Here is a 22,689-nt window from a genome sequence, read left to right on the forward strand (position 1 = left end):
ACCCTTTAAAAGACCAACCTGGTGGAAACGGGTCGTCTTTCGGCCACATGTTTTGGATTAACAAAGATGTAAGCAAGTCAACCTTTGTACTTGGTTTTAAATCTGTGGCCTTCTCGGTCATTAGACCTCAATCCTAAAAAAAATGACTGGTTTTGTTGAAAGCAATGCTTAACATGTTTGTTTGTTTTTTTTAAATGTTGGATATTCCAGTGTGAGGTCAAGCCACTGCAAAAGAAACTACATTTGTTTTGAGACGTTTTGCACATTTTCACCAGGGGTACTAACAACTAAAGTCGGTGCTGTTTTCGTATTAAAAAGGCCCGGGCCATCTGGTGACGCATATGCATACAGTCTACACCCCTGACTGTACGGTTTTATTTTGAGTCACATGAAAACAAGGTCTGATTTTATGACTTTCCCCTATCATCCAGAATTTGCCAACACAACTTATCTTCTCCCCGTTCTCCCCCCAACTCGTACCCCTCTCTAAGCATGTCGCCTTTTACTTAAATTTGACAGATGCGGAAGTAACGATGCCTTCGACAAGCCGGGCCTCCTAGTCTACAGACCCGCGTCTTCACCACCTGAGGGCCCCGACAGAGACGATTCCAATCCTCCTCAGCCGTTTAATGACGGATAGACCTGCAGCTGCAGGAGCATTTGACAAGCCGCTGTCAGATGTGACAACCTGAGGGGGGTTGGTGGCGGAGGGGGTAGGGGGGGAACTGAAGTGAATGAAGACAAGCGGAGGAAGGAAAGAGAGAGAGAGAGCGCACGGCAATGTGGCAGACAGACTGCAGATGATTGCAGATGGAGTGAAGAGGGGATAGTGGAAAAGATCACTGTTCAATCTGTGGCATTGACAATACGGTGTCAGCCTCCTCGCTGGGGGAGACCTGACAGGCTGGCAGGTGGGCTGCTGCTGTCGGTGTCACCGGCTGGGAGATCAGGGATGACACGCAGAGGTTTCTGCAACCCTGACTCCTTTGCCTTCTGAAGCCGACGATCGGAGCCGATGCCTTGGCCGACGCGTGAAGTCGCGGTGACATGCGCTGACGTGCGCACGTTGATGGTCACGTACAAGAAGTGTTCTTAACCCCTTAAACTTTTGCCTGTTTCACCCGTTTGCAACCACAAACCTCGGTGGATTTATTTGGGGGTTTTCATGTAATATGCTTAAACAAAGTAGGAGATGATTAGAAAATGTCATTCATGTGTTAGAATGGCCCAGTCAAAGATTCAGATCTTTATGCAAGTCAAGTTTGTTTGTATTGTACATTTGAGCTGCAACAAGGCAATTCAAAATGCTCCGCAGCATAAAAACGCCAAAATAAAACGTCATAAAAACATCTAGTCGCCAATTGAGAAACCAGTGACAAATGTTTTTTCAAGTGCCAGCATCAAAATCAGCAGTACATGTTCATGTCCCAATGGGCAATTAATTTTACAGCATAAAAACACAAGGCTAACAATTAATATTTAACTAGCAAGTGTGGCACTTTATTCCTCTGCCTCTACCACCGGAAGTCATAGAAACATAAAATTTGTCAATCATGTGCAAACAAAGTCCAGAAAAGACTTTAAAAATGACGTTCAGAGACACTCAATCTGTCAGAACTTTAGCTACAAAAATATTAGTTTCTACATGATTACACCTTTAGAGACATACCCAAACATTTCAGCTGCTATTCCTATGAACGCAGTTTGCCAAGACGAAGAAGAAAAAAGTACACTTTATCCTGTTTCAATTATGCTCACTTTGCCTTGACCCATCATCCGAAATCCATTGACGTTTGTGGTCATTACTTAAGAAAATTTTTGGAGGAAAAAAAAAAAAAAAAAAAAGCATTAAGGGGGTGTAAATAGTTTTGTAAAAGTGGGCGGGCGCACAGTTACACCGGTCTTTGCTAATTACCGCCAAAGTGCGTTCTGAGCCGGGCCTCCAAATTACACGGCTCCACCACAACAAGGGCGCCTTGCCCAGCAGTCATTTGTCAGACTAATTATTTGTCTTGGGCTCGTAATTGCTGTGAGAACAGGTAGTCAGGTAATTGTGTGGTAAGCTGCAAAGTTAAGTGATGCTTTCTCTCCATTTCCAGACGAGATGAAAGGAGTAGGGACTGCTGAGGTGAAATGTGACGCACCCCCCCAATCTCCACCCACCCAGTCAGATACAGGGTCTAAAAATATACGGCATCCATGATTCTCAGCTCAGCGAGAGGAAGAGAACGGCGCCTTGACGTTAAGATCATGTGCGTGGCACTTTCCATTAGGCTGGCTACTTCCTGGATTTATGTAAATAATTGTGTCCCCTGGTGAATGCCTGAATAATAAGCCCATTAATCACAATCCAGAGTGAGTGAAGGCATGATACTATGGATCTCCAAAGCAGAGCAGTTCAAATCCGTCTCGTATCTCCGAGCCGTATCGCTGCTGAGGTAATTCAAAGGAGCACGTCCCCACTTTCCCGCCGCCGTTTTGCATGTGCGCGGCAAACGCATACACACATACACATACACACACACACACACACACACTGGACCGCTGTCATTGGCGATGATGTGTGGCTCAGTAACACTGTCACCTATCATCACGATTACTGCAGAGCCCTGTGCCGCTCGTGGTTTTTAAATGCGCATCCCATGATTCCTTGCAGAGGTTACGCGGGGCCAGCCGGACACGATGTCAGGTTGAATATTATAATGAGCAAATAAATAAATAAAGAAATAACTCAACGAGAAGCATAAACAGTAGAGTTTTTGGCATTTGCCCCGAGTCCAAACCGCGGCCCTCCCCGCCGTCGGTGAGACTTGTCTGATCTGGACAACGGTAACCGGATTTCCACTGAGCCGCTTTCCTGACGAGCAAATCAGTCTCGCCACGCGGCCCGTCTTGTAGTGCGCAGCATCGCCCAGGGGCCTCCCCGTTCTTTTGTGTCAGGGGAACACACGGGCTCTTGAAAGGGGATCCATAACGATCAGCGACAGCCGGGGCCGAGCGCGGCCAGGCCTCATGCGGAAAAGGCCACTTCTACATGAAAGGGTAGAGGCACAACAGAGCCCTCCGTGTCCTCTTACCTTTCCTCTAATGCGCTCCACAGCACGGTCACGTTTTCTTCGTGCACGTTGGGGCAAATAATGTCAGCTCCCTCATTAAAGGGATGGTCTGGATGTTTTTGAAATGAGGCTTTGTGACGTTATCAGTAGTAGTTCTTTTATCCGTTCTGTAAATATGCTGTGTTGTCATGAGTTCGTGGAGAAATCCTCACTGTGGTGTCAGGCTAATTAATGGCTGGTGAGACGCAGGCCTCAGTTTTAACTGATTTTGCCCATTGGAAACGTTAACTGAATGTGTTCATATGGTGGGATACAAATTTTCTGTTCAAAAGTCAAAGTTTTGAGATAGAGTCAAAAGTTTGGAGGGATGAACAAATTCTTAAATTAGTTTCGAAAATACAAAAGGCTCTTTATTATAAAAATTGTTTTTTTGGGGGCCCTTAACCATTCTAATTTATGATTATAAAGCGTAATTAGCACTGTTACAATTAGCAGAAATTCAATTTAATTAACTTCATTACTTTTAATGCCTTAACAAACAAGGCCAGATACACTACACCAGATATCAGGATAAGAATATATTTTCCCTTTTTTTTTTTTTTGAAAGCATAAGCTGTGCATTCGATTCAGTAAAAAAAAACAAAAAAAACGCCACCATATGCAGTGCCAGCAGGACTCGATTTCATTTACATTAACTACAACAGATCTCAAAATAAGCAGATTGTGAGTACAGTTGGTATTCAGAGACCAGAGCAAAATCCACAAATACTTGAGACCCTTTCTAAAAACACTTAGACTTCCTATTTTAGTTGTTCAGACACCAAATACATACCTTAGTATGCATTAATATGTATTATAGAAACTGTCTTAGCACTGACGCAGAAGCTAATATCTGTAATCTAACTTAGCTCTACTGTTGGGGGACAAAGGAGATTCTTGGATCGGCAGCTTTGCTTTTGGCTAGCACTATTAGCATCATGTCAGGTAGGACTGTATCTACGCATTTTAGCTTCCTAAGCTACATTTTCTTTTGAAGAGTTTTGATATGCTATATGAAAAATCCACAAATAATTTGTTGTTACATTACACTACGTTTTGTTACGTTACTGTGAATAGCCATGGGTCCACTCTGTAGCTAAAGCAATGCTAACCAAAACATTCTCCCAGGACATTTTCAGTTTGTTATCCTGTGCAGCATTTCAGCATTTCCTCTCAGTCAAACACTTCTTCAGTTCGCTTTGAAGTTTTATTGAAACAGGACAAGGTGTTCGCTGTGGTTTTGATTTACAGAGCAGGCTGAATATCGTGCCTGGCACCATCATTTCCTGTCCGGTGCTTTTCCACACTTGCTGTGTGGTATAAGATATGAAGTCTTTTTAAATCAAAAGGTTCGAATTGAAGTGAGATAATGAATCACTGATGTCCAAAGTCTTTTTTGATTTCATCAAGTCTAAATTGTGACTCGAATCTGACTTGATTCTGTGTCACGTGACTTGAGTCCACATCTCTAAAAGCTACTCCAGACGAGCTACAAGTTGCTGTTCGGTACTCAGCTGTAGGTTTGCTAGCTACGCAGGTAGCCTGACTAAAAAAAAAAAAAATACTTAATATACTTCTGTTCACGCAGCATGTTTACTTAAAACCTAAATTAAATGGAGCTATGTTCTAAAGTTTTCCTTTAGGCTATTTCCCAGAGTCAAAATTACAATAAATAAATAGATACTATCTTAATCAGCAAAAATATGACTGTAATTATCAATTTGCCAAAAATATTTTAGAGGCAGTAGGAATAAGTGTTGCTATTCTGTTTTAAATGAAACAGTAAACACAGTAACGGTGTGATACCAGGAACCGAATCACAGAGACACAATCTCTGTCTTCCACAGGTAAGGGAACCATAACTCTTAACTTCACCGAACCTCACTTGAAAAGATCTAAGCCGTCCATTTAATATCAACAGGCATGCTGTCAAATAAACAAAATGTTCTCCTCTCCCATGAACAGAATGTGTTTGGGTGTCCGTCAGCATTCAGACGCCACCTCTAGCTTCCACTCTGGGATTAAGTGTTTTGCAGCTCAACACAGTCACCGTCTGTGTAATGTGTGTGATCAGTGTGTCTGCGGAGGATAAGAATAAGCAGTAGGCGTGTGGGGTTTTTTTTCCCTCTCTCTCTCCATCTTTATTTCTCCATTTCTCTCTCTCCTTCTCTTTTTCTTTCTCTCCTCATGGTGGAGACACCACGGTGCCATCTGCTTTGCATTTGTTTAACAAAGATTTATTGTGAAGCAAGACACTAATCCAAAACACACACGCTCACACACATATCTCGCCTTCTTCTCGTCACAGGCCGCGAAGAGAGGAGAAAAAAAAATAAGGAGAAGAAGAAGAAGTGAGGGATGTGGGATTGGAAACGCTTGGCGCTCTCTTTGTCAACTCTCACTCTGACGGGGAGGAGAGAGAACCGGCTGGCACGCAGAGGTAGGAATGCCAATTACGGCCTCCTCTGCCTCCATGTGGCACACTCCAACACGCCGGTTCGGAGCCGCAATTATAAACTTGTCATACATGTGTTTATGGTGAGGTGGAATCAAAAAAGTGCAAGACTTTGAGCAGACGAGGGCACACACACACGCGCACACTACCACTGAAAAAGATTAAATCAAAGCAAAGAGAAATTGCTCATCTGTAGCTCCACAATGACAGGATTCACTTTTAATGTGGCGCAGAAGGTGTTACACACTTCAGCATTGAACGAACGTGTTGCAGCAGGCAGGGATTATCGTCTCTTCGTGAGACAAAAAAACAACAACAACAAAAAAAAACAGGTCAAAGTGGCTCCCTGAGAACAGCTCTCACCGTTGTCAGCTCGGGAATGTAGCGATGTAGCTTTGGCGTGTTACCTCTCTCCGTCCTGTCCAAACGAACGCCACGCATCCGCTGACTCCTCCTGCCCTCTTCGATACCCTCGTGCCAGGTGGAGAGGCAGGGTCCTCTAGGGCCAAGACCGCGAGACCCTTACGACTAGAAAAGGCCATTTCAGAGGCTCGTAAGGGCCCCTCACAGACGTCAGCGAGGTTAAGGGGTCCGCTTAGAGGCGGAGGCACTGAGCCTGTCGAGCCTCCTCCCAAACACTCGTCAGCTTGTTAGTCCCGCTCGAAGAAAGGGCCGGTGGGTCCCCATCTGCCAAATGGTACTACCAAGGCGTTCATCATTTCGAGGGCTATACACACAAAGAAAAGGAACATATGAGCATGTGTTCTTATGTATATGCGCTTGTACGATCACGTAAACACACTCGGTCGTAGACATTAGAAGCCCCGTCCAGTGCCAGTGTTCAGTGCCAACCCCTCCAACCCCAAGGTGAAGCCCCTGCCAGTTCACCTGCCAGGGATGGACAAGCGGAGCACTTAGCGCCTTCATCCCCTGCCCCCCTCCGCAGCCCACACACGCTCGGTCACACCCACTGCGTTACTCGGGGGTCAAGGAGGCTTCACCCGCTCTGCTCGTCGCCTCTCTGCCAGGCGACGCAGCAGCGTCACCCTCTCCGAGCCGCTCGCGGTGTCAGTGCTCCGTTGGCAAGAGGTCGCTGTCAGCAGCCTCTCGACTCATTTACAGTGACACACTAAAGGGTACTTCCTTCACATTAAATTGGTACGTTATTCTGCAAACGCTCAAGTTAGGGGGTGGGGGGAGAAGGAAAAAAATGTCATCAGCACAACGTTGAAACCTTTATTACTCCCTTAGAGAAAATGTCACTCATCTTTATATAAATTTGCACATGCCGATGCTAATTTCATTCAATCTTCAGGGGATTGAGACAAGTGCGCCAACATGTTAATTGTTGGAAACTTTATGTTTTGACTCAAGCGATGAGAATGCGTGTATTTTAGAGCACAAAAGGCGATTACAGTAGTCAACTGACTCCATGTGTTCGTCTTTCTTTGCCAGAATTCATTATTCCAACTCCTGCATTTGCTGCCCTGAGAAAGAGCGCTCCCAATTCTCCTTTGTGTAAAAAAAAAATGTTTTCTTTTTTAGGTTGTTGCAATCTTCCACTTGTTGTGCAACACTGTAATACTGAGAATAAAACCTGTGACCCCGAAAGAAGGAGACATGACGAGGGAAGACGTCTGACATGAAAAGAAAGATATCCGTCCTGGGAAAGCAGGCGAACAAGAGGATGTGGCTAGTTTTTCTCATGACCCTTTTGTTTGGAAAAAAAAAAAAAGTGAAGAACGGCATTCTGTTTTTCCATTTCGTCTCGGCCACAGCCAGAGTTTTGTAGACTCTTTAAAAATTTGTTTTATATGTCCAGTTCTTGTACCTGATGAGGACTGTGTGGTACAGTGTGTTTGCAATGAAAGGCACTTAATGGCGAAGCGGAAGAAATGAAAAGACCCAGAAAGCATACTAAAAAGCATGGAATACATTTATGTCTATAACCGAAAGAAGAAATTCATCAAATATCTGACACATACCCGAAGAGAAGCATATTCCTTAAAGTGATCATCTATTGTAATGCCAACTTTTCAACAAACAGGCGTCTGAGACGTGCTTGGTTAGTGTTAAAATACTATTTTAAGTCTTCACTTGTGTCTTAATTTTATCATTTTTCAAAGAGTCATATAAATAAATAAGGATAACTTGTGTTTTTGTGACAGGTTGCTGTTTTTAATAAAGTCCAGAGATCAGATTTGAACTGGTTTTTCACTAAGTTGTGTTTTATGCGTCGACTCAACACCAAGTCACACCTTCATCTTTGGAGGGTCTTAATACCTGATGGATTCACAGGTCAAAGTGACTTAGAGGTGTTTTGAAAAGAGTGTTTTAAAAGGGCAGCATTATGTAAAATCAACTTTTTTGAGCTTCACATCATGTTATGTTATTCGCTCATCAAAAACATCCCTTGATTGTCACCTCGAATCTTTCATGCATGTTTGAGAAATCCTTTAAACTCATGTTTCAGCCATTCAGCCAAGCAAAACGCCTGACTGGACCTAGTGCCGCCTTCGAGGACGAAGCTCCTCCTGCATTTTCCAAGCTTCCGAGCTCCCACCTTCCCCCGCCAGTGCCCCACTCAGCTCCTTCAGACTAGCCAGAAGCAATTAGCAAACACCTAGTGGAACTACGCATCTGCTGAGCTCTTTATACAAGCTACTCCTCAGTGCAACACTTGTTAGAAGGTTAATAGAGGAGCCATGTTTTGATGACTTCCTGAAGGTGGAGTTTCAGAAAGAACAAGTTTTTCTTAAAGAGACAGGGGCCCATTTTCAAGGTGCTAAAATTACAAAATTTCCCGAAAGTTATATGACATATACAGACTTTCTATAAAAACTGATGGTAACAGCTATAAATTGATACAGTGTGACAGGAAAACAGGTTTTCCTATGTAATACTGCCCCTTTAAGAATGGAAAAAATTATAGTTGGTACCTCCGTCTTGGCAAAGCTGCTTAGTTCAGTGACAGACATTCTTTGTTACCTTAACTTGGAGGCAGGTAGTGTCTGGTTTTTCCTTCAGCTAAGCTAACATATACAGTATGGTGTTGTGCTTTCTCCTTTACAGGAGAATAACAGCGCTGAAGCAACTCCCTGAAATGTTTCAAGGCAAGTATGTAGCAGGGCCGCTGTTGCCTGAAAAAGATGATAAAGTGCATATGAAATAAAGCTTGACTTACTCGTGTGAGTCAGCCGGGTCATTCAGTATACGCGAGTGTACTCATGGGAGTAAGTGTGACAGGGCTGTGTGTGGGGGGAGTCCGCCGGCTGAGCAGGGCAGGCCGAGGATGGCGATTGCCGTCGAGGGGACGGCGGCGTCGTGGCAGGTGGGAGCCGCGCTGACGAACCGGAACTGTCTTCCAGCAGGTGAGATGTCAGATAGATGCTCGTCTTGGCAAGGAGGAACGGCAGCCATCTTTTTTTGTTTTCCTTTTTTTCCCCCCCTCTCTCTCTCTCTCTCTCTCTCTCTCTCTCTCTTTCTCCTTTGCTTTGATCTCCTTACAGGTCTCGGATGGAGACCGGGGCGGCTATTTAAATCACATCCTGCACAGCTGAGAAAAAGCAGAGACAGTACAGTTGATGCAGTTAGAGCGCGCTCGGCTGTGACATGTTGACGTTTTGGCCAAAGTAGACGTGGGACGTACATCCTGTGTTTGGCCTCGTTAATTACATCGAAGATGTTTGCGTCCGGTTTAATGGAGTTGCAGATGGTGGTCCCCCAGGAACCTCGGATGACTTCACTGTGCTTTGCAGTGTCATCTGAGCATGTGGGTTCCTGTGGATGTCAATCTTCACCTCCTCCATCTGGACGGTATTAAGTCGGAAGTCGCTCATTGCTCGACTAGACGGCGCTCGAGCGCTCCCACCCCTTTTGTCCGCTCGAACCGTCTATTACAGGGTATCGGTCTGGTTTTGGCAGCTTGTCTGAGTAGAAATAAAAGGCGGAATTATGACAAGCAGCTAAGAACTTCTGGAGATCATTTAAAGCTGTAAACGATACGCGTCATCCATCTTTTGTCTGCAACGGCAAAAATCCATTCATGTTTTGTCACGAATTGAGCACGTTGAAGATACTGACCGGCGGTGTGTTTTTTATAGCGCTAATGAAAGTACACCGACTGAAAACACAGATGTGTTATAAAATATGGATTTCGCTAAAAGAAAAAAAAAGATTCAGAAAAGTACACTGAGGAAGAAAAGAAAAAAAAATCATTTCTGGTTTGTGTGAGAAGCTCAAGATTTTAACTGATTTCCTGGCTTTCGCAAACAGTTTGGCGAATTCTGACCCAGATCGTGAACCGTGTTGAGCACCAAGGATTTTCAGCCTTCCATTTTTTTACATTTTACTCCAGTGACCCCTGAACCACGATTCTGCCACGGAGAGCGAAACTGAAGTAAACTGTGATAATGGGAATATTTTTCCTCAGAACTTTACTTCCTGCAAATCCCTTTTTATTGCTCCTTACTGGAATTATTCCATCTCATTGGTGACAGTATTCGCCACTCAATCTTAATGGACTACATTGACCATAAATAGTTTATAACAAAATGATCTAAAGGAACACAAAATGATTGCTGATGAAGTTTGAAGTCTGCCGGGCCACACTATGGTTAGCTGCTTTCTTTCTTTCTTTCTTTCTTTCTTTCTTTCTTTCTTTCTTTCTTTCTTTCTTTCTTACAGAAAGCCATGAAGTGCTAACTCTCTCATGAATTTCTACATTAGTTGCTTCCAAAAAGCTTTATGTTGTTTCAAAAAACTCAGCAACGTATTTGCCACAAATTGAATTCATGGATTTACAAGGGTTAGAAGTTTGCCAAATGTTATTCAGCATCTCTGTACATTAGCTGATGAAACAATAAACCTGCCAAAACATGCTATTTTTGCCCATTTTGTATTTTTATTACCTAAAAAGTTGCTTCACCGTTTTGTTTTTTTTTAACCCTCTGTCCTCAGCGGATGGCTGTAAATGCTTGTTTAATAAAGTAAAAGAATACAGCTGCTGCTGTTTTCCCCCGTGTAGCGCTGTTAGGAAATGTGGATCTGTATAACATGCGACTTTATGAAATACCATTTAAGAAGGGATTCACTCTGACAAATGCAAACAGAAGTGGATATTGTCCCTGCTCTACAGTCAAACCAAGTGTCTCTAAACTGCTCTGAATTTGTCTGCAAAGATGCCACGACGTTCTTCACATTTTCTCCAAGCCTCAGGGAAAACATCAAGGTTATTAACCATGCACGCACTTCTGAAGCATAAAAGCTGGGAGAAATTCTTTCAGAAAGCCCTTCTCTGCAACACAGTGTGTTGGGAAAGCATCAACGTCCCTTCAGCCTATCCAAATTTTGCCATTTTAAAATGACAGTCGTATCTTCTGTAATGAAATGTGAATGTGGCAGAAAATTATTTCTCCTTAAATCTGTGATCAATATTTCAGCATCATGTTCCTTCCTTGTGATTCCATTTATTTTCTGAAGTGCACCAGTTCCTCCTGCAGCAAATCAGATCCTACAGCATGATGCTGCCACTGCCACAGGTTTTTGGCTGATTGGACACAATGCAGCATGAAACAAAGCACACCAGCTGAAAATTTTAAAAAATAAATAAATAAAAAATACAATGTTGGTCCCACATCTAACTGAGGTGTAAAATACATATGCATGCCACACTTTAAAAATTCTTTCTGAACAAAAATCTAGAAAGAATGTATTCTCGTCTTTCTTCCCTTTGCACAATTCGTCTCTACTTTCTATTGGCCTGACACGTAAAAGCATAGTAAAGTACTTTGAAGTCGGTACCTCCATCCTTTCTAAACTCGCACAGGACAAAGGAGCACAGAGCAGAGCTGAAACGGGTCGCCCCCGGACGGACGGCCGGCCCCGGCTGAGCGCCGACCGGAGCTCATTACCTCTCAGCCCTCATTCGTCTCTGCTTACAGAAACCTGACAGATACGCACATGTGGTCATATACAACACATAGACACACGCCAGCCCTTCACACACACACCTAATTAAAACAACAGCAATATAACACAGGTCCAAAGGGAGACGGCCTGCGCCGCATCCAGTTTTATCAGTTTTATGCATGTTGTTGTCTATAATATTCACATCCACGGCTCCCCCAGTGCTCCTTCCTCTTGTTGTCTTCCCCCCCGTCTTATTTTCCAGCCTCCTGTACAAGATTTACTTTCCCCTCACCGCCGCCTCTCCCTTCCACTAATTTACCCTCCGACCTGCTGCTTTTGCCGTGTACAATTACAAAGGGGAGTGCTAAGTAATGCGCTCTAATAATGCTCAAGCTGAGAAGGTTTGTCAGAAATAATTACTTCCCGCAGAATGAGTTATAGTCGTCACAAGACGTGTATAAATACCCACTGTTGTTCTGTCTAGATTTTCAATTCCTGAAGCAATGCGAATCCCACCTGGTGCTTACTAAATCACTTTGTTTTTTTTTTCTTTTTTTTCTTTTTTTGTTAAATTTATCACTGGTAAAAAAAAAAGGGGGGGGGGAACACTAATGTCGGCACACGTGTGAGTTACTACATATTTGGACTAAAGTGCAAAATCAATCCTAATGTGTAAGAGATTTCAAAATAATGAACAGAACAAAATGTGTTTCTTTCAGTATTGACATGTAAATCTAGAGGAACGCAGGGATGTTCAGGTAAAAGCGAACAGGCGCAAAAGAACTTAAAAAGCAAAGAAGAGGGGTGTGCGTGTGTGTGTGTGTGTGACGACACGTCGCTTCAAAGTGGATCAAATTCCAATCTTAGATTGCCTCCTTGGATAATGTGGAAATATTAGAGAAGCCTTGATCTAAAATGGAGCATGGAAATGAAGTGGCAGAGGGAGCCCTGAGGACAGGCAGCAGATCCAGCGCCGGGCCAGCCGTACGTACCTCTGGGAGGCTGCGAGCACAGCCTGCCTCTCCTATGTAAATGTCCCATTCCACACATTAGTCATACTGCCTTCACCATGCACTAAAGTGTGTCTCGCCCATCAAACTGTGCCTGCCTCCATGAAGATCCCTCGAATGTTCCACAGATAAACCCCAGAGGCCTTTGCTTCTTTTTTTTTTTTTACCCCCCCTCCACCACAGGCCACAGAGCTGCTGATTGGTTAGACACTTCAGGTAAATGGAAGAGATTCTAATGGGGGTAACGTGGATGCTGATGTCAGGGAATTTTGGATCCGGAGTGCTGATAATATCAGCGGAAATACCTCTAGATAAAGATTAATGTGTTTTCAATTCCATCTAATTTCCGCTAATGGGATTTTCATCACAAATACTGTGACAAGTGGTCGGAAGAAACAATGCCATCAAAGTTAATATCTATAAAAAGTTTAATCTAAATCTTTGTTTTTGTGGGATGATTATAATTCAAGCTGCCGTCAAACTGCTTTCTATCTTCATGACGGCAGAGGAGGAGATTACTGGTACGCTCTCCACATCAGACCTACAGAAGATGTGCAGCATCTTCCTGCGAACACTGGAAAATCTAGGATTCCTTAAGAAGTAAGGGCGTTCATGGCTACAATGTTGCATTTCCAGTCCAGTCTGTCGTTCAGATGAACCCAAAAATATTTATCCTCCACTACATCCACTTCTTCTCCCATAATATTGTTTGGCCTAACCCTGTTTCTCTTGAAATGTACACCCATCTCCTTTGTCTTGTTCGCTTTCAAGGTACGATTGCTGCCTCAACATGCTACGAAGCGGTTCACCAGTTCTCTGTGCTCAGCTCCTTCACCACAGAGTCATCTTTGTATTTCTGGAGATGACTGCAGGCTGACTTGTGCTGGAAGTCTGAGATGTACAGAGTGAAAAGAAATGGTGAGAGCACAATTGATTAAGGATCAACCTACAAGCTTTAATTTCAAGTCAATCCAAATTCAAAAATACTTTATTGAAATTGGAAATTAAATGTTGTAATTCATACTAATTCAAAATTCTTAGAGTTGTTCCCTTGAATCTAATTTAGCTACAAAAAAAAATCCGTTTTTTTGAGCATTATTTATCTGGTTTTGAACCGCTCTCGGAACAATTAAGACTAATTCTTTTTCAAGACTGTTCCCGTCTTTTATGGTCAACTAGTGTTGCTAACCTATACATGTCGGCCTTTAGGTTAGTGGTTGTGTAAGGCTCATACAGGGTGAGATATTAGCATGACATGAACACCATGACAGCCAAAGTGATGCAATCATGTCTTATGGGCCCTTTCAGATGTAACGTGACAGCGGCGCCTGCCACTTTAAAACCCACCGTATGGCAGGTTGTCAATGTGCTGGAGAAAATGCAGCTGATATCATTGAATGCTTTAACTCTCTAAATTATATGACATGTTTCCATTTCTCCTTTTAAGAGAGGTTTACCTAGAAATAAGCATGTCAAGAACGTTTCAACAATCATGTTTTTTTTGTAAGATGTTTCCTTAACTTTGTTCTTCATGATGTAATTTGATAAAACTTTAAACCTCCACATTGTTATTCATTTATATTGCAGGAAAAATAAAGTAAATGTGAAAGTCTGGAGTTTATTTTCCAATAGTCCTCATGTTTTTAATCAGAGCCCAGATTTCCTTCTATGTTAGTCAAATTAAGGCAAAAATACCCCTCTTGTTTTCACTTGCTTAACCCTCATATCCAAACCTTCTAATCATGTTACAATATACAACGCTGAGTTATTTTTACTGCTGAGACTTCTGAGGTATTTGTACCAGAATTACAACTGTCAGTCAATACTTTGTAGAACCATCTTTCACTTCAGTTATTTCTGCAAGTATTTTAGGATATCTCCACCCGCTTTGCACTTCTACAGACCGAAATCTTTGCTCATTTTTTCTGAGTTCATGTCCGATCCTAAATTGTGCTGGGTGGTTTAGACTTTGGTTGCTGATTTCTTGCTGTTTGCTTATTGTCATCTTACTGGAAGGTGAACCTAATTCGTGGTTCCAGGTCTTTTGAAAGGGGTCTCATATTCAATCACAGAAGGGCCCAGTACCCAAAACATGAAAATCAGAACAGATGCATTTAGGTCTGAACTTCAGTGGAATGGTTTGACCTGAACCACTCCGATGAATTTCCGGCTGTAGATTTACACTAGAAGGCGAACCTGGACCACAGACTCAAACCTTTTGCTGCCTCCAACAGGTTTTCTTCCAGAAATGGTTTGAATTTAGCTCAAGTCATCTTCCCACTGACTGTGACCAAATTTTCACTGGCCACATTCAAAGATTTTGAAAACCAAATATTTCCTCTCTGCTTCCCAGTTATATTGCACTTTGTGTTGGCCTGTCTCAGAAAAAAACACATTGACATTTGTACTTGTGATGTGACAAAATGTGCCACTGCGATTCTCTATTGGAGCACTGTAGGAGTAGAGTTTCTAAACGGTGAAAATATTGTTTTCTTGGCGATACTGGTTCTCTTTAAAGGGAACGGCAGCCCGTATAGATGGCCTTCTCTGCAATCTTTGCCTGTGTTTCAGAACTGGAAGTGGATCATAACATTGTTATTAATATTTACACAGTATTTGTGTAAAAGCTATCTCCCTCCGACCCGCATGCCCTTCTTTACGCACTCTTGCTCCCTGGTGCTAAAATGTCAATAAAAATCTATCGTAGGTTAATCTCCCACCAATGGAAACATGGAAACACTTTATCCTAAGCTGCATATGTTCCACACTCGCGGTCGATTTACTGTATGTCATGGGCTGTATTAGCATTCATATTAGCCGCCTCTCCCATGTATGATATCCGTCATTGCCAGGGCCTTTAGCGTACCGGCACAGTTCAGGGATCCTTATCTCATGAGCCATAAATTAGGGGACGAATTCCCTCCGAAACATCACAGCCGAAAGATGGAGGATGGAGTCATTGTGCTTGCTTGGTGTTTTGACACTGTAATGACACATGTTTTACAATCACCTCCCTTTCCTCTCTCTCTCTCTTTTTTTTTATTCAGAAGGAGAGGACCTGTCCACTCCTAGCCGGAGAGAAATGGGCCTCTCGGACATTACCACCTCTTCCCAGGGGAGACATAAATGAGATGGAAGCGATAGGGGGAGACTGCAAGAAGAAGAAAGCGGGCCAGGACAGTCTAAACACAGAGGGAGGGAGGAAAGGAGCCATTGAGTGGACTGTTGGGTAGTGGCAGTTTTTGATTTGGGCTATATTGGCTCAACGCCCAGGGCAACACATTTGAAGAGGAATGGATGCCCCCACGGTTCTGCAACTGTAGATTCTGTAAAAAAATATGGCAGACCTCCTCGGTTACCTATTGGCTCTGAAGCTTAAAGGTGTTTTTTTTTTTTTTTTACAACTTTTTAGACAATATCTGAAAATCTCCAATTCAAAATTGAAATTATTTTAACAGCTCAAAGCTGAACTGTTATGTAAAATGAAATGAGATTACTTAAAGGGACAGTATTTTGTAAAATGTAATTTTTTGAGCTGTACATCATGTTCTAATGGTACTCCCTCATAGATAACATACTTGGAGTGTTGCCTTGATTCTTTCAAGCATCTTTGAGAAATACTTTCAGTGGTAACTACTCAGCTATGCAAAATGTCTGGATGAAATTAGCTCCACCTTCAAGTTGAAGCTCCTACTTGAAGCTGCAGTTTCCAAGCTTCCGCCTCACAGAGCAGCGCTGCCCCGTGACTCACCCACTCAGCTCCTTTAGACTAGCCAGCAGCAATTAGCTGATACTAAATAATAAGTAAATGATAAATACTTGAAACTCTGCATCATTATACGAGCTATTTCTCAGTGCCACTCTGGTAAAAACGTTGTCAAAGGGTTAGTAGAAGATTTCTGTTGAAGGCAGACTTTCAGAAAGAGCAGGAGATTTTTAAGACACAGACACCCAATTTCAAGTCATTAAATTACTAAGTTATATTTGGTATATACAGTATTTTTATAACAGCTGAAGGAGAGTTACTCGGTTATGCTATAAAATGGCACTATGTGCCTGAAAGCCTGAAAAATACTAATACTGAGCCTTTAAAGTATTTAAGTATTTTTTTTTTAAACAGCAGATTTCAATAGTGCAATATTGCTATCACTCTGGGTGTAAGAGACATCTTGGGGGGAGAAACTGTCTCTGTGTCTCTTTTTTTTTTTTTGCAAATGCATTTCTGATGGTAGAAGTCTAAACAGTTTGTGTCCAGGATGTGTGGGCTCTGCAAGTATGCTAGCTGCCGACCCCAGACTTGTAAAAGTTCTGGATGGATCCTCTGTGCAGACCTAGTTGTACGTTGCAGTCTGTTCCTGGCCTGTTTGATGGTTGAGTCAAACCACATAGTGATAGACGAACACCAGACAGACTCTTCTGGTAGTGCCTCTTGAGTTTCTGCAGGGCATTCTTCCAATTAGTGTCTACGTGTGAGGAACATCTCCAGTCCTGAGGTGGTTTTTAAGAACTGGAAATGACTCACAGTCAGCACTCTGGGTGTGTTCTCCAGATGTTCACAGTCATCGCCATGGCTTTTAGTGGGTAGAGCTCCAGGTTGTTTTTCCTTAACTTGGCCCTAAGTGATAGAAGCCATTGTCCCCTTGAACTTAATAGCTGGTTGCTCCCCTCATGGTTGCAGTAACTGCCTTCAAGAGTTTACAATAACTGGCAATGAGTCTTTTACATCGGAGGGGAGGAATTTTGACCGAGTCTTCTTTGCAGAACTGTGTTAGTTTCGATGTTTTCAGGCTTCCGTCTCTTGTTTTATGTCACGTCTGAGCATCTGAAAAGGCTTCAAGTTTAGACTTTGACTAGACGGTTACAAAACCTTGAGATCACAAACCGATGGTCAGACATTCTCCCACAGGGCTTTCAGCTAGGATGCTAAATTCATGGTTACTTAAATTATGTAACGTTTTCCAAAGAAGCAAATCAGCCTCAGACCATCACATTAACACCACCATGATTTTTTTTCTGAAATGCTGTGTTATTTTTAAACCAAATGTGACAGAAAACACACTTTCCAAAAGTGTCAATTTTTTTGTGTTGGCACTTTACAGAGTATTCTCCTAAAAGCATATTCCAAAGTTTTCTTGATTTGTGATTAATGGCTCCCATTGTGGTTGTCCTAAGGCCTTTGAGATATCTAAACATTTTTCAGACTGATAGGTGTTACTAGCTACGTTTCCACTGATCATATATTTGCAAAATTTGACATAAATTTGTTCAAGGGAAACACAGCAGTTTTGAAAAAGATCTATTATTTTTTTTTAATAAAAAGTTTTGCTGCTAGGATGAGGCCTTGTTTTTTTTACCTTTTCAGAATTGAGTTGTTTCTCAAAAACTGCAATGGAAACACTTTTTTCGAATCACACGATGAACAACCGGACATTGCCGCTGACGCAAACCACGAAGAAGACGATGACAGGAAGTGGAAGGAGGAGGATGATGGAGCAGAATGCTTCTTTAATAACTTTACACATAAACAAACTTATTCACGTATGATTTTATTTATTTGTCTTATATAACTGAAACGCTGCAATTTGTGGAATTGTTTTTTTTCTCTCCAGACATTAGCAGAGAATTGACATAGTTCTGCCACTCTTTTTTTAGTGGAAACATAGCTACAAACTTTGTTTCATATCGGTTCTTTAATTTTCTTCATCTGTGCACATAGTGTGTTGCTTTTAAAAGTTTTTCAGTCAACCCGCAAGATCGTTAAAAGCAGAACAGCAATAGTAAAACTGCTTCGAAGTCGTTAGCAAATAAATTCAGCTTCTCAAAAAATGTGGTCAAAGTCAATTCCCAAATTAACAAAGTTATTTTCCCTTTGTCTCATATATTAACTTTTTTCTGATGAAACCACAAGAACAGTATTGAACGGATTCTGTTTTTTTTTAGTAAGTTTCTGTTGTTGTTTTACGGGAATGGGCTTTGTTGGGCGAGTGTTGCAGGAAATGTTTGCCCGGGGTACCATTGATGCCAGAACCGCCACTGCTGATTGGCTGATGATACAACGGGAAACGAAAGAGAAAGGGGTGTTTGTTTTTAATTGCGCCCAGGGTTGCTGCACAAGCACAAAGGTGCATCATTACTTACCTGACAGAGCTCCACAATCACAGGCCCTTCCTAATAAATACTCGTTACTTAAGACTGGAATATAAATAAAGTGAAGGTCACATCTGAGCGAGAGGCGGGATCTAGGCTTTTTAACCATCAAGCCAACCTACCTCTCTCTTTTTAGTTCTTTGGTTCTCTTTCTCTCTCACGCTCATTATAGGGGAAGCCATGCAGGGCTGGTTAGGAGAACGTGTGATGAGCCTTGGGAGATATATCCACTGGGAGGGAGTGAGGTAGGGATAGACTGAAGGGGAAGGGGAATAGATAAAAAAAATGCTGACTTGTCTTCAAAGGAGGCAAAAAATAATTGAAATGGGCTCCGCGCGCGCGAGAGAGAGAGCTAGCGAAGGGAGAGAGAGAGAGAGAGAGAGCTGGTGGGAGAGATTGAGAGGCTCCATGTTCGAGTTGGTCATTAATTGAGGAGGAACGCGAAACACTGTGTGGTCCTCCGCCGACACCGTCGCTGACACGCGAGGCGGAGATTGATAGAGGAAACGGCGTGATAAAGATATGAAAAGCGGAAGCGAACGACGAAAAACATAATAAAGTGTAGAGAGATGGGTGGAGGAGGGGGGGGCTTTGTCAGAGTTGGCTGAAAACGAGGAGGAGGCAGAGGAAGACGGAGAGAGATAGAGTTCAAAGTGTGCCCAGACTGAGTCCTGTCCTCGCCGTGTCCTTCCTCGAGCCCCGAGTCACGCATCGCTCATCTTGTCACATTGAACTCCAGATGCTCCTACCCCGGAGAGCGCTCCGGCCGCGGCCATTTTTCTTCATTCTCGCTAACAATTTGGTAATGAAATATTGATTTTTAGTTAGATTCATATTGATGCCATTAGCTTTGCATTGATAAATCACGTTTGGCTGCTTGTCTGGTGTGGCAGAGCGAGAGAGCCAGGGCCCAGAGATTACAATCAAAGCCACTGATGTGTTAATTTGATGGATATTTGCCCTCCACCACCACCCCCACTGTATACCCCTGCCTCTTCCCCTCTTTATGTTTCACTGCATTTCATAACATTGTGTTTCCTTTCCTTTTTTCTTTTTTTATTACAAAGCACCCCGCAAGGATATTTATGTCCATGTCCATTTCTCCTGAAATAGCCTTTCAGCCGACCTGCCTGTGGCAACGCTGCGCAGTCTTAAAGTCATTTCATTTCTTATAGACAAGACAGGGATATGAGGGACTGTTTCACACCCGTTGAGTCAAATGAGCAAAACAGGAGAGGGCATGGCTATTTCTATACTTTGACACCCAACAATGAAGCAGCAGTAGCAGAGGCTCGCAATTTCACGAGAGGCCCTCTTTTGCATGAAATCCCCATAATCTACCAGCGAAGGAGGATATGAATTTTATCCAGTCCCCCCCGCCCCCCAGTATTTATTGTCAGAAATATTGGCAATATATGTGAAAACAGAAAAAGCAGCACTCAGGGTGCATCTTTTATTTATTTATTTATTTTCAAAAGGAGCGATCCGCTTAAACGCCTGGAAATCGTACAGCCCTCTTAAAGCGTCTCGCGCGCCAAAAGGTTGGGGAGGATATAACATTTGAGAAACATTAGGATCATTTTCCAGATTAGGGCGGTTTTTAAATGAGTCTCCTGCCGCAGCTTCGCCTTCCAACTGCAATATGTGTCTGCACACAGTCATCTTAATGAAAGGAAATGATGGCGTTCACTTTAATGACGTGGAGTTCAAGGACTGCTTATTGTTCCAGAGAAAAGCCATCGTTTTTCACGGTAATATGAGTATTTCTTTTTCTTTTTTCCTTCACAGTGCAATTTCATTTGAGAAACAGACACTGAAGGTTAAACGAGCTATATATAGGTTGTCAAAATAAGACCAAGAAAAGGAAAAAAAAGTAAAAATCCAGGTTTTGAAACAGATATATTGATAACGTCCTCCTGTGGCGTTATCACTGTTTTGGTAATGCTTCATCTGAATTCCTTTTTAATCTTTCTAGGCGATTATGCAAAACAGAATACGGCCCTAATTATCGCAGACAAAAGAGCCACTCTGTTTCACTCTAGTTAGAAAGCAATTTTACAGCGAGCCGACTTCTGCCTTCGACATCCAGCAGACGTTTCTCTGCTGCTTTTTAAAGAAATGTACCGATGGCAATCTACTTTACGGTATGTTTACGGTGCGTGTCATAAAGCGGCTCCCCCATTTACATTTGTTCCCTAATTTAGTGCTCGGCATGGCGGGAATCCAAATATTTTGGTTCAGATGTGATTTTGTTTGATAGAATGACAATAACCCCTTATTAAACGGAGGGCAGATGATCCCCAGACGTCTGGGTGGGTCAAGGGGTGCTTTGGCATTTACTCGAAACACAATTAAACACCAGAGTTATGGCTTCTTTAGGGTTTCATGCCTTGCCTTTGATCCCGTACTGCCTCCATCTCCTGTCATGGATTATGGATTATGGAACGGTTGTTTGGGAAAAGGCCAGCCGGGTCCGAACAACGGTTTGGGGAGGGCGGCGGCTTTGGTATGACTACAACGAATCTTAGCAGCTGAACTGACTGAACCTCCAGTTTTACTCCAACATGGCTCCTACTCCTCAAGTCGTTCTTTCAATCAACTTTGATGATTTATTCATTGGTCAGACAGTGGTTTAAACCCAGTCAAACTCATGCTATATACAACAGCAGAAATTTGCTGGACAAACAGTGAAAAATTGGAAGTCATTAGATCTCCCATTTTCACACTGCAAACATACCAACCAATCTCATTTACTTTTAGGCATTTCTTTAGAGTTGAATAAAAGTCTGATCAAGGATAGAGGCATAAAGGAGGATGATTATTATACGTTTTTAATTTTTTATTTTTGTTTGTTTGATTACAAATGACCATCAAAGCATTTAAAGCACAGTCGTCTTACTGTGTCCCCTGAGCCATAAATGAGAAAACTGCATTGGGTTACTGATCATTTAAAATAAACCCCATCAATTGTACATCTTACCAGGATCTCAAAAACAACTTTATCTTTTGTCCCAACTGGGTAGAACGGTTACCCAGCAGACAGATTTACGATGGGTCCAGTCAAACCAGTAAAAGTTGCATTCCTCAAAATAGAGGGAAAAAATGCTCCAAGTTGGAGTCTTTGAAAAGTCGTTCACCATGCACAGTGTTTATCAAAGCCAATCATCTTGAATCTCGCTTCTCTGTGTTTACCCCGGTTGTTTATTACTCTTTTATTGTCTACTCTCTATTGTCACTCAAGATCCCGTGGCATCGGTGACCTCGATTTTCAATATGCAGTAATAAAAGCTTTTTTTTCTTTGCACTTTTTAAAAGCTCGAAGTCTTGCAGTTTTTTTTTTTTAATCAGACTTTTTTATTTAAAACTTTTTTTTGTTGCATTTTTAGGACTTCTTTTGGAATAAAGATAAATTTTCAAGGGCATTTGTTTCTACCTCCATCATTTCCACCACTGGATCGGAGGTCAATTGAGATTACAGTCTTAGATACTATATTTATGGTAAAGTAGGTAATGTGTTTTTGCCTTGATCCTAAACCAAGAAAAGCTCTTTGACAGGAGAATGCTAAACATTTGTTAACTAATTATATTTTCTGGTAACAATAAAATAACCAACATAAGTAACTGATATTTAAGTTTGCAAACAACATGTTAACCCTGTCACAACGCAGCGTTTTACAGTGGTTACATTAAAATACAAAAATAAAATCCACATAAGTCCTTGAATTATGTGAAACAAAGACGTCCTTTTTTAGCTTCTGAGAGTCAATAAAGTCAAATTCTGTCATCAGAGTTTTTTGAGGGATTTGAGTAAAATTTGAATGTTTTAGCATTTCAGAGATACAAAGTTTAACAATCATAATCTCCTGAGATTGTAAACAATGTATTTATGCTTTAAAAAAAAGGATGCGCACAGATGAATGAGTGAATCCTTGGCAGATATCTAACACAGGCTATCGCTTAATAAAAAGTAGTAAGTAATGCAAACTTCCTCTGATTTTGAATTGATTTAAACTCTGTTTCAGAGACTGTGCACTGCGAAAAGATGCAGAAGTTCTGGCTGCAGAATACCACA

The 22,689-nt window shown here is 42.1% G+C and overlaps 3 long non-coding RNA genes across 3 annotated transcripts in view; all 3 read left to right on the forward strand.

Moving 5' to 3' along the window:
* Positions 1 to 683, forward strand: part of LOC103143084 (uncharacterized) — a 132,490-nt gene extending 131,807 nt beyond the window's left edge. The window contains exon 3 of the long non-coding RNA XR_001663254.1: positions 520 to 683. This is a non-coding gene — a long non-coding RNA (uncharacterized LOC103143084). The remainder of the gene's footprint in view (positions 1 to 519) is intronic.
* Positions 684 to 743: 60 nt separating this feature from the next.
* LOC103143135 (uncharacterized) lies at positions 744 to 7,755 on the forward strand. Its single transcript, XR_001663270.1, has 2 exons — positions 744 to 5,535; positions 7,096 to 7,755. It is a non-coding gene; the product is annotated as an uncharacterized LOC103143135 (long non-coding RNA).
* A 379-nt stretch (positions 7,756 to 8,134) lies between these two features.
* On the forward strand, positions 8,135 to 16,464 carry LOC107837259 (uncharacterized). The gene is made up of 2 exons (XR_001663282.1): positions 8,135 to 8,277; positions 16,379 to 16,464. It is a non-coding gene; the product is annotated as an uncharacterized LOC107837259 (long non-coding RNA).
* Positions 16,465 to 22,689: the final 6,225 nt, after the last annotated feature.

Source organism: Poecilia formosa, unplaced genomic scaffold (genome assembly GCF_000485575.1).
Source record: "Poecilia formosa unplaced genomic scaffold, Poecilia_formosa-5.1.2 Scaffold0, whole genome shotgun sequence".
Lineage (NCBI taxonomy): Eukaryota > Metazoa > Chordata > Actinopteri > Cyprinodontiformes > Poeciliidae > Poecilia > Poecilia formosa.